This window comes from Carlito syrichta, unplaced genomic scaffold (genome assembly GCF_000164805.1).
Source record: "Carlito syrichta isolate Samal-C Ts95f unplaced genomic scaffold, Tarsius_syrichta-2.0.1 Scaffold305624, whole genome shotgun sequence".
Taxonomy (NCBI): Eukaryota; Metazoa; Chordata; class Mammalia; order Primates; family Tarsiidae; genus Carlito; species Carlito syrichta.
Genome location: NW_007249720.1, coordinates 83,416 through 96,267, shown reverse-complemented (window position 1 = coordinate 96,267; position 12,852 = coordinate 83,416). Strand labels below are relative to the sequence as shown.

Below are 12,852 nucleotides of genomic sequence, written 5' to 3'. Positions count from 1 at the left end.
GAAATATTTGTCAGCTATTTATTGATTTATTATCTATTTTTCAAATTTTTAAGTTTTTTACATTTTTTTGAGTTGGAGTCTCACTCTGCTGCTCAGGCTGGAGTGCAGTGGTACACTCACAGCTGCTGCAGCCTCAACCTGCTGGGTTTAGGTGATCCTTCTGCCTCAGCCTTCCAAGTAGCTGAAACTATAGACACACACTAACACACCCGGCTAACTTTCTGAGGTTTAATGTAGAGACAAGGTCTCACCAAGGCAGGTCTTGAACCTCTAGGCTCAGGCAATCCTCTTGCCTCAGCCTCCCAAAGTGCTGGGATTACAGGCTAAGCCACCGCACCTGACCAGTTTTCAAATTTAAAAAATACTTCTTCCCAGACTTTTAAGATATAATTGAGGGCCTGGTGCAATGGCTCATACCTATAATCCTAGCACTTTGAGAGGTCAACTGGGAAGTTTGCTTGAAGCCAAGAGTTCGAGACCAGCCTGAACAATATAGTGAGAACTTGTCTCTACAAAAATCAGTCATGTGTGGTGGTGCATGACTGTAGTGCCCACTACTTGGGAGGCTGAGGCAGAAGAATTGCCTGAGCCCAGGAGGTTGAGGCTGTGGTGAGCTGTGATCATGCCACTGCACTCCAGCCTGGGTAGCAGAGTAAGACTCCAACTCAAACAAAATAAGATATAATTGACAACTCACTTAATATTTATACTAACCAGATAAGGTACTGCCTGAGAAAGTCACTGAAATCTCCATAGTAGTGCAGTCACGCGTCAATAGACAATTTTGACATTGTGTGAACATTATAGAGTGATTTACACAGACCTACTTGGTGTAGCTTGCTACACATCTAGGCTATATGGTGTGACCTACTGCTCCTGGGCTATAGACCTTATATAGCCTGTTACTGTACTGAGTACTGTAGGCAGTTGTAATATACTGGAATGCATCTGTGTATGTAAGCACAGAAAAGGTACAGTAAAATATGATATTATAATCTTATGGGACCACCATCGGATATGTGGTCCATAGCTGACCAAACCTGGTTATGTGGCACATGACTATATATGTTCATGTGTTCCAGATCTTTTAGTGACCACTGACTAAGTCCATATGTTCCCAGATGGAAAATCGTTGACACCTGGGCCTGCCCCATGGAGTCACCCTGACACAGATTCTCAGTCAATCAGGTCTGCTGGTACAACTTAAAACTTGCTTGCTAGAATCTGAAGCAGTCATTCTGAATTCCCAGGCAGGGGTGCATGAGGCTTTCATGAGGGGATCTTGGCATTTTATGTTTCACTCAGAAACTCAGCTGTCAGCATTTCTACCCTTAAACTCTATCATCAGCAGACTTTGGAAGACAGCTTCTCTGGGGACCTCTGCCTCGTGTTGAAGTGATGGAAGACATAATCTGAGTTCTTCTTTTTAAATGCAGAATATCTTCCTCACCCAAAGTGGAAAATTAAAATCAGGAGACTTTTGGATCCGCCCATCTTCGTCACTCCAAGTATGTATGTATGTATGTATGGTATGGTATGTATGTATGTATGTATGTATATTCTATTCTGCTGTAGTGACAATCGAAACATCCGTTTTCGGGAATGCCCTGTAATCATTCTTGGCCTTTTTATGGTTTTAGTCCAAAGGCATTTGCTTGTACATATGTGGGAACATCTTACTATGTGCCTCCAGAAATTTGGGAAAACCTGCCTTATAACAATAAAAGGTAAGTGATGCTTATATGGTGCAAGGGTGGCCATTTGGTGACATGTGTAGCTTGCAAACAATGCTGGAGTCTGGGACCACTTTAAAGTAGATGCATGAATCATGTCGTTTTTAAAAAAACATATCTGAAAACAGTATGAAATCTGTATTCCTAGGCTTCTGGATGAAAGTCATAGTTTTCCCACTATTTTAATCAAAGCTAAGAGAGGCTCATTGTAAATGCTGAAAGAAAGACGTTTCTAGGGACAGTATGAATTATACATCTGGTTCCCAAATGCTGCTGCTTCTGCTTTCAAAAATCTCAAAGCCCAGGTTGCATTAAATCAGAATGTCAGGGTGGGATGCAGGCATCAGTAATTTTTCAAGACCACCAGGTAATTCTAATGTGGAGTAGCATTTGGGAACTGATAGATTATGTCACTGAATTAACATTTACATGGCTAGATCATAAGCACTTGGTTGATAGGTTAATTGATGCAAGAAGTTAGTATGAGGACTTTATGATTTAAAATATAATATTTTCTGAATATTCATTATATGTGTCCATTATATGTGGAGATGAGTAGGCAGGGATAATTGGAAATGGAGAGATGCATAAGAAAGGAAATGGAAATCACCCACTTTTCAAATAACTGATAGCATTTTGATGTTTCTTTTTTCATCCATTCACTTTTTCAGTTGATATATTCTATACACAATTTGGTATCCTGCTTTTTCACTTTGTATTATATCATATTTATTTCTCCCACATACTTAAACGCTTCATAAATATTTCTAATGACTGCATATATTTTACTGTATGCTCTTCCAAAATTTACATAATTATTCCTCTATTAGTTGACCTTCCATTTACCATTTTCAGTATCATAAACAGTGCTGTGATCAACATATTTTGTGTGCATAAATATGTCATTGTTTTATATTATGTTATGGCATGGATTCCTAGAAGTAGAAATACCAAAGGACTCTTGCTACTTTCTGCTGACTTGCTTTTTGCAAAGGATATGACAGTCTATACTAAATTGTTTCCTTTAAGAGTAGAATTCACTGAATTGGGGACAAAACAGGTCTAAAGGAACTTAATGGGACAATTAGAGAAATTTGAGCATGGAGTAAATATTAAATAATATTACTGAATTAAGGTTACATTTCTTGGGTGTGATCATAGCATTTTGTTTAAAAGGGAAAATGTGTGTCTTTGCTCTTCGGAGATACGTGCTTATGTGTATAGGGCAAAGTGTTTTATATCTACAACCTTTTCATTAGAGGCTCTCAGATATATATAAATGAGAGAGACAGCACACAATTATGACCTCTGCTAATGACTGGGGACCTAGGTAAGAGCCTGTGGACATTTGAAACTTTTCTGTAGATTTGAAATTTAAAAAAATTAAAAGTTGGGGGGGAACAGTTGATAAAAAACCATTGGTTAAAATAAAAACAGTATCACTTAGAAAAGGAGGAACCAGATGCCGTGGTGTGTGCCTATAGCCCCAGCTATTCAGGAGTCACTTCCAGGTGGGAGATTGCTTGAGCTCAGGAGTTTGAGGCTGCAGTGCATTATAATTGTACCTGTGAATAGCCATTGCTTTTCAACCTGGGCAAATAGCGAGACCTCACCTCTTCAAAAAAGAAAACTCTGGAGGAAGACAAGTAGATAGTGAGAATGATGGAGGAAACTGAATTCCTTACCATGAAGAAGTGTATGACATAGGGCCAGCTATAAAACTCTTGGGAATTTGGAGAGCTGTTTTGTGGTAGAATGAGTAGTTTTGTTCTTTTTGTTTTGGAACATAGAACTAACTCTGGGGGTGGAAAGCGTTCCCAGAGATACATTTCTGGCATTTGATAAGGAAGAACACTGTCCCTGAGAGCATGTGCCTGAGGTAGAGAGCTGTCTATCAAGAGATGCAATCAGGGCAGCCTGAGTGAAAGCTGCACTAGATGTCATTCAAAGTCCTTCTTCCAGCTATGATCATCTGAGTCTGCAAATATTCCCTCTTGCTACTGAATTTCCAAATGCTACTGAAGTGATAGTGATTTGGAGGGGTGGGGGTTGGGGAATAGAAGGTTTCCTTGTGAATGTTATTCTCGGTAAGTATCTAAGTGTTAGGCTAAAATTACTGTGGGTCTTATTTTAAGACTTAGGAACTACTTGTGATGTCTGTTCTTATTAAAGGTAGGATAATTTTTCTAATTTTTGTATTAGAAAATTCATATAATTTCATGTGATAACTTATAACCCACTTGTTATTGCATTGCTTCTTGATGCTGCCAGTGGCATCTGGTCCTTGGGATGTATTCTGTATGAACTCTGCAGCCTTAAGCATCTGGTAAGTATGGCATGCAAAACGGAAAACATAGCTTGTTCTGTCTGGCTAAGCCCTATGTAATGTGCCAGATTCCAGTTGATGGTTCGCTTCCATAGGATGACAGCATTATAAAAGTTTTCATATGTTTCATTGCAATCACATTTGCCTTAAACTTGTTGTGTAGCATATGCTCATAGGAAATTTCCATTATTTCATTTCTGTTGTGCTATGCATAGCCTCTCTCTGTTTTTTTGTTTGCTTGCTTGCTTTTTCTTTCCTTCCCTCTCTCTCGTGTCTTTGTTTTCTTATTTCTTGGTAAACTGTATGCAACACAAAATTTGACATTTTAGTCATTTTTAAATGTACAATTGAGTGGCATGAATTGCATTCACTTTGTTGTGCAACTGTCACTACTATTTGCAAAACTTTTCATCACTCCAAAGAGAAACTATTTACCTGCCAAACAGTTATTCCCTTTCCTTCCTTCCTCCCAGCCCCTTAACAATCTCTGTTCTACTTTCTGTCTCTATGAATTTACATATCCTAGATATTTCATATAAATGGAATTATGCAATATTTGTCCTTTTGTGTCTGATTTATTTCACTTAGCATCATATTTTCAAGGTTCATCCATGTTGTAGCATGTCAGGATTCCATTCCTTTTTATGGCTGAATAATATTCCATTGCATATGTATGCCAAGTTTTTTGTATTCATTCATCTGCCAGTGGACACTTGTGTTGTCTCTATCTTTTTGCTATTGTGAATAATGCTGCTGTCAACATGGTTGTACGAGTATCTGTTAGAGTCCCTGATTCCAGTTTTTAGGATATATACCTAAGAGGGAATTTGCTGGGTCATATGGCAACTATAGTTAGCTCTTTGAGGAAACACCAAACTGTTTCCCAGAGTGGCTGCTCCATTTTTATACTCATCTTTTTGAAGTTAGATTTCACTTATCATGTGAGTTTCCTCTCTAACCAAATATTATGAGAACATGCACTTTGCCCTATAATGTATCTTTTCAAAATATTTTGTAAGATAAATGAACAAAAAAGAGGTTAAATAACTTGTCCTGCTTGTTCAAAATTAGTTTATTACATAGAAAAATAATCATAGGACAGATTCCTATTAATTCTTAGGTTTGCCTTGGAATAAATTCTGTTCTTTGGGTCAGATTCAAACTTAGCTCAGGAGAGAGTAAATGGCTGAGAAAAAATTTTCACCAACACTTGAGGAAAGTAACTCAAAACTAAAGGCACATGCTGTTAATGAGAGATTATCTTCCTTGAATATGTGTCTTATAATGCTGGCTGTACATTAGAAACTTGGGGAACCTTTAAAAATGCTGATGTCTAGGCCCAAATCAAACTATTTGAATTGAATTGAAATCTCTGAAGATGTCCTGGGCATTAATGTTCTTTATCTATCTCTATCGCTCTCTTTTTCGAGTGGGGGGGCTCTCACTCTGTCACCTTGGCTGGAGTGCGGTGGCATGATCACAGCTCACCACAACCTCGACTACCTGGGCTCAGGTGATCCTTCCACCTCAGCCTCCCAAGTAACTGGAAATATAGTCGTGTGCCACCACACCCAGCTAATTTTATTTTTTATTTTTGGAAAGATGAGGTCTCACTTTGTTACCTAGGATGGTATCAGACTCTTGGGTTCAAGCAATCCTCCCACTTTGGCCTCTCAAAGTACTGGGATTACAGGCATGAGCTGCTGTGGTCCGCCATTAACATTTTAAAAGCAAGGTTATTCTGATGTGCAGCCCAAATTGAGAACCATCATTGTCTACAAATAAAATTATTTTTAAAATTCCAGTATCTTATTTGTGATTATATTCTTTAATTCCCAGATTTTACCTTTTTCATAACTTATATATGTACTTTCTTTTTCCTAGCAAGAATATGTATTAGAAGCTGGGCACAGTGGCTTATGCCTGTAATCTCAGCACTTTGGGGAAGCAGAGGCAAGAGGATTGCCTGAGCCCAGGGGTTGGAGACCAGCCTGGGAAACTTGGTGAGAACTCGTCTCTACAAAAGATAAAAAAATTAGCCAGGTGTAGTGGTGCAAGCCTGTGGTTCCAGCTACTTGTAAGGCTGAGTTGGAAGGATCTCCTAAGCACAGCAACTGGAGGTTGTGATGGTTGTGAGCATGCCACCACACTCCGGTTTGAGCCACAGAGTGAAACTAGGAGGAGGGAGAGTGGGATGGGGAGGTGAAGGGGGAGGAGAAGGACCGTGATCTGTCATTCCTTGTCTGCTTGAAAGCAAAAGTTGTGCAAAAGTGGAGCAATGGCATATTATACCGATTGTAAGCCTTTTAGTATTAGTAATGTGCATCTGCTAAAAACATTGATATTGACTGATACAGTGACCAAAGCAGGCACTGATGGAAAGACTTTCTAGATGACTGTGAACAGTTTTACAGTTTCTTTACTATTCATGTTTATCTTACTCCTGAATCACCATGAGATTATAGAATATTATCTTAAGGACAACTCTAGAAAGAAAAATGGCCAGGCGCGGTGGCTCAAGCCTGTAATCCCAGCACTTTGGGAGGCCAAGGTGAGGGGATTGCCTGAGCCCACAGGTTTGAGAACAGCCTGGGCAACTTGGTGAGACCGCATCTCTACAATTAAAAAAAAAAAAAAAACTCAAGCTGGACTGTGGTGGTACTCTCACAACCATCACAACCTCCACCTGCTGGACTTCGGTGATTCTTCCACCTCAGCCTTCCACACCTGGTTAATTTTTTTGATTTATTGTAGAGACAAGGTCTTGCTAAGTTGCTCAGACTGGTCTGGAACCCCTGGGCTCAGGAAATTCTCTCTACCTCTCAAAAGAGCTAGGATTTCAAGAGTGAGCCACTACACCCAGTAAGAATTTTGAACTGTACTTTTTGATCCCTAGACAAATAAGGATTAAGAAAAAAGCCTAGTTTGGGTATTTTCGTGCTGGAAAGATTGTTCTCTGTTTCATTATTATTATTATTATTTCCTCTTTTAATTTTTTAATTTCTGTTTCATTATTAGTACCCTATTTATTCTGACTTGTGGGTCAGGTAGGAGGCTTTCCTGGGCCTGTCCTAGGAATCTAGTCATGAAAATATAGTACTAATTTTATAGGAAAATATATCCTTTTGTTTCTGAAGAACCATTGTGTAAACAAACTGTTAAAAAATAAAGCCTTTTCTAAAGTGAACTGTGGGCTTAGTGTGACAGTGATGTGTTAGCATAAGTTCATGGACTGTAATGGTGTGGTGTGTTGGTAAGAAGGTGGAGTGTGTAGGGGGAAGGAGTATGTGGAAATCTCTGCACTTTCTGCCCAGTTTTGCTGTGAACCCAAAACTGCTCTAAAAAATAAAGTCTATCAATTAAGAACAAACACAAAGCAGAGCCTTTTCAGAAGTTAGGAACCATCCACATAATAGCTGCATAAAATTTTCATACATATATAGTCTATTCTGAGCACATTTTAAATTTATTGTGTCTTTGAAAGTTGTCATCTCTGAATTTCCTTCAAAGCTATTTTTATTCCTTTTCATTTGTCATCAATGACTTCCTTCTGAAGAATTCTCACAAAGGTAGTAGATATCAACAGAATAAGGGAGAAGAGTTAGAAAATGGAGGTCACCCATTCTTGGGACATGTTGCAAAACTCCCATTGCGTGGTTCTCTTCATCTGGGTTATACCATGAAAGAAACATTTTGAGAACTGTACTGTTTGCTTAAAAGTAACTTGTAAGTGCTGTTTTTGGAAGGATGTAAACCCTTTGGTCTTACAATTCAAACTTTTTTCTATTTCTTAAGAGATAGCCAGTTTCCTTTGTTTCACCTGTTTGGTGTAGTGTTTGAGTGCTAATTTTAACTCAGGTACTATTTTGTAGGTTTTCCTCACATTCAGGGTAGTGGGAGATTAGTTTTAAAATGCTGGGCAAGAAAAAATGGACGGATAAAAGTTTCAAGGTAGTTTGGAAACTACCAGAACAAGAAATGGAACACTTAGGCAAGGATTGCACCTGACTGGCTTACTCTTGTATTCTCAGTTCCTGTCATCGTAGATATTCAACAGCAATTTTTAAAAATATTGAACGAGCAAGGGACATGAACTGCTGGACTCTACCAAAGAAAGATGAAGCTGAAGCCATTTCTACCAAAGGGATCAGTTGCCAGAGTTTGGCCCTGACCCACCTAGTCCCTTGTGAGTGAATAAGCAGCTCCCTTCTTGTTATCTGTTCCATCTGTTATGATAGCAGTCAGGACAAGTATAGACTCTACTACCTAGCATGTTCTACAGGGAATCATGACCTTCAAGTACGTACAGTGTAATACTTAGTGCTTAAATGGGTTAGCATAAGTTAATAGATTTTTTAACTTTCAGATTTTAGCATTATAAATAAAATATCAGAAGTAGCCTCTTTTGGCCAGGCACAGTGGCTCATGCCTGTAATCCCAGCACTTTGGAAGGCTGAAGCAGGAGGATTGCTTGAGCTCAAGAGTTCGAGACCAGCCTGCACAATATGGCAAGACCACACCTCTACAAAAAAAAAAAAAAAAAGTAAAAATTAGCTGGGCATGGTGGTATGTGCCTGTAGTCCCAGCTACTTGGGAGGTTGAGGTGAAAGGATTGCCTGAGCCCAGGAGGTTGAGGCTGTGGTGAGTGTGATCATGTCACTGTATTTCAACCTGGGCGAAAGACTGAGATCCCTACTCAAAAATAAATAAATAAATAAAGTAAAATAATAACCTCTTTCAACAACCAAGGTGTATAACTAGGTAATTAAAGTTTGGTATTTCCATTCTGCTGTCTAAGAACTTTGACCCTAAAACTTTACTTGTTTCTCAGACTTTATGCACAGCACACTAGGAACTGAATAAGGTAAGTCTTTATATATTTTTTTTTCCTAGCTTTTCTCTTTCTTTTTTTAAAGTAGACACCAGCAGGATCGGGAGAACTTTGCGAAATGAAGCAAGCATAGTAGTAAGTACTTTAAAATTAAATTTATGAAATATCCATCTACCGCTGGGTACACTTTACTGTTAAATGTGATGAGATATTTGAAAGACTGCTCTGGTACCTCCAGTTAAGAAGGTCTCCAGCTTTTAGCCTGTGAGTAATTGGTAGCTGTTGTCAGCACTGCCAGCTGAACCACTTTAGATCACCTGGTATTGTGTTGATTTTTCCACTTTTGAAATTTATTTATTTGTTTGTTTGTTTATTAATTATTTGAGACAGGATCTCACTCTGTTACCCAGGCTGGAGTGCAGTGATTCATCCTGGCTCACCACAGCCTCCACCTCCTGGAGTCAGGCAATCCTCCCACCTCAGCCTCCCCAGTAGCTGGAACTACAGGCTCATATCACCACGCCCAGCTAATGTTTGCATTTTTGTTTGTGTGTGTGTAGAGATGAGGTCTCACTATGTTGCCTAAACTGTTAGCAAACTCCTGGGCTCAAGCAATCCTCCTGCCTTGGCTTCCCAAAGTGCTACTATTACAGGTGTGAGCCACGATGACTGACTCCTTTTTAAATTATTGATGATAGTGGTTTCAATACAGATGTGACAGAACATTGTCTTGCTTTCAGTGATGAGATCTTGTTTTAGCCTGGCTTTTTGTTTTATTGTGGTAAAATATTGCAATATAAAATTTGTTATTTTAGCCATTTTAAAGTGGACAATTCAGTGACATTAACTACATTCATGATATTATGCAAAAGTCACTGCTATCTATTTCCAAACCTCTGTATTAGCCCACGCAGAAACTCCGTACTGAAACAGTGATTCCCATTTCCACTGCTCCAACCCCGGCAACCTTTAACCTGCTTTCTGTCTCTATAAATCTGCCTATTCTAGATATTTCATATAAGTAGAGTCATATAATATTTGTCCTTTTGTGCCTGGCTTCTTTCACTTACATAATGTTCTCAAGCTTCCTCTGGGTCGTAGCATATGTCAGAACTTTACTCCTTTTTGTAGCTGAATAATATTTAGATGACTGTTTTAATCTTAATATCTTTCTATTTGAAAATGGGCAGTGCTGCCCAGTTATCTTGTGAATCATCTTCCAGCCTAGCATTCAGGGTCCTGTTCATCTTGTTCAGCCCTCAGCTGCCGTAATACTCTTTTACATGGAAGCTGCCATTGAGTTGTGTGGTCACAGCCGATCCACTTGCCAGTGTTATCACGCCCAGCTTTGCAAATCATATGCTATTGACGATTTTTTTCTTTAATATATATATTTTTTGAGTTGGGGGTCTCACTGTTGCCCAGGCTGGAGTGCAGCAGCATGACCATGGCTCACCACAGCCTTGATCTTCTAGTTTCAGATGATCCTTCCATTTCTGCCTCCATTTTTGCCTCCATTTCTGCGATCCTTCCATTTCTGCCTCCTTTCTGCCGGGACTACAGGCACACGCCACCACACCCAGCTAATTTTAAAAATTTTTTGTAGAGATGAGGTCTTGCTATGTTGCCCAGGCTGAGCTTCAGTATTTTAATTAACCTTTTAACTCAAAGAGGAAAAGATGTTGTACTGTCAATAAATTATTCTATTCATGAAGTGTACTAGTAATTAAGCTTGTAAATTTTTTCTTTGAGTTGGAGTCTCACTCCATCACCCAGGCTTGGAGTGCAATGGCACTCTCACAGCCACCCCAGCATTGACCTACTGGGCTCACGCAGTCCTTCCACCTTAGCCTTCCAAGTAGCTGGAACTACAGGCATGCACTACCACACCTGGCTATTTTTTAATTTATTGTAGAGATGAGGTCTTGCCAAGTTGCCCAGACTGGTCTCGAACCCATGGGCTCAGGCAATCCTCTCACCTCAGTCTCCCAAAGTGCTGGGATTACAGGTTTGAGCCACTGCACCCGGCCTATAAATTTTTTGAAAGAACCCTAGGTTGTAAATAACTAAAAATGTCCCACCATTATGTTGCTACAAATGGAATATATCTTGCCTTTGTACTTTTTTTTCCATGATAATATCTGGGGTTTTTTTTTCCAGCTTTATTTAGGTATAATTTATTTGCAATAAAATTTACCCATTGATAGCTAACAGTTTGATGAGTTTTGGTAATCCTATTTGTGCAGTCATATAGTCACCACCACAATCAAAATATAGACATCTCAACCCCCTAAAAAGTTTCCTCATGTCCTTTTGCTGAGGATACTGAACACTGTCCTAGGCAGCCACCACTGTAATTTGAATACCTCCTATAATGGACACAGCAGTAATGTGTTCACAGAATGAAAAGGGTGCAATATGTAAACAGAATGGAGAAAAGGTCAAAAAGTAAGTCAGGTAATGGAGGACTTGATGTAGAAAGAGAGTCATGTGTAGTTCAGCAAGTTATGATGGGAATGAAGGCAGAGGTGAGTGGTGTCCGGAGGGAGGTTGGAGACTGCTGCAGGAGAGACGGTGATCTCAGTGGAGAGAAAAGCTTGGACTCCCCAAGGAGCTTTTCATCACTTCTTCCCACCACCATTCCAGATTGCAATACCTTTATGGGGGAGGAGGGCTTTGAAATCACTGCTATCATGATGTCACTGTTTATAAACTGTTAAGTGATAGAGATGTTTGTGTTTCCTACATGTGCGGCAAGAGAAGTTTGAGAACCACCACGTGGAAATAAGAAAACTCAACATGGCAGCCCAGACCTACTGGTTATTTATACAGTCAGCAAATAATTTACAACCTCTGTGTCTGGGACTGTCTAGGTGCTGAATCTACTCCTTCTCAAAACATGTGCAGAGTTTGTAAAGAATAGCTCTTGTGCTACTGTACTTCATAAAATAAATCAAGGGCTTATAGATTATTTGGAAAAATACTGAACTAAGTGATTACATTTTGACCATATACACCAACTTTATAAAACATCTCATTTTGATAGTACTGCATAAAAAGCCCAATAAAGTAAATCATATAGAAATTTTTTATTACCTTTTTCCTTAAAATCTGTTATTTTTATATATCCTCTTCACATTTATAATTATGTATATGACTATTAATATAATATATGTAGTTTTATGGCTGTTAATATACACATATGTAAGTATGGTATGGTCATTAATATGCATGCATATATGATGTATATGGCTATTAATATTTGGTGTTCTATGGCTGTGCTTTTAACTCATTATTTTTATTTAAAAGTAAAATAGCTGACTTTGCATATTTGTTTACCTTTTTTGTAGCAATTCAAGCATTACTTAATCTGTATTTTTCATCTCTTTTAAAGCCAGAAGAAGAACAAGGTAGAAAATATAACCATACTGATTTAGAAAGCAGTAATAAAAATTTGGTTCACAGTGCATTGGGAAGAGTAAACAGAGCAGAAAAAGGTAAGTTGCTCAGACTCTAATAATTTCTTATGTGGGGAGTTGGGGAATATAGGAGGAATATCATATTATTAGATCTTAGGTGTCATAAGCAATATCAGGCATATACTTGTTTGCCTACCCAGTAGTTTATTTAATGTTAGAGGAATATTTTATATCCCTAAACAAAGAGAGAATAGTATTTATCAATGAGTCATTAGGAATAGTATTATTTGTTGTGCTGGCCATCATAAAAAGCATAGCATACAGTGTGTAAGTAAGCCCTTTCCGGGCTTCATTCTTGTACAATGTGTAATATGTATCTATATATATATTTATGTAAGAATTCAGTCGTTTTAGTTATTTGCTTTACCTTGTCATTTTGGAATTTTTGTTTCCTTTGCTACTTAGACTTGAAGAACATTGTTGCTAGATTTAAGTTTGAAAGAAAATAAATACTTCCATATCACAGTTGGAGTATATGTATGG

General features: G+C 38.5%; 1 pseudogene; it reads left to right on the top strand.

Moving 5' to 3' along the window:
• LOC103264184 overlaps positions 1 to 12,852 on the top strand; it is a 32,847-nt pseudogene that overhangs the window by 4,902 nt on the left and 15,093 nt on the right.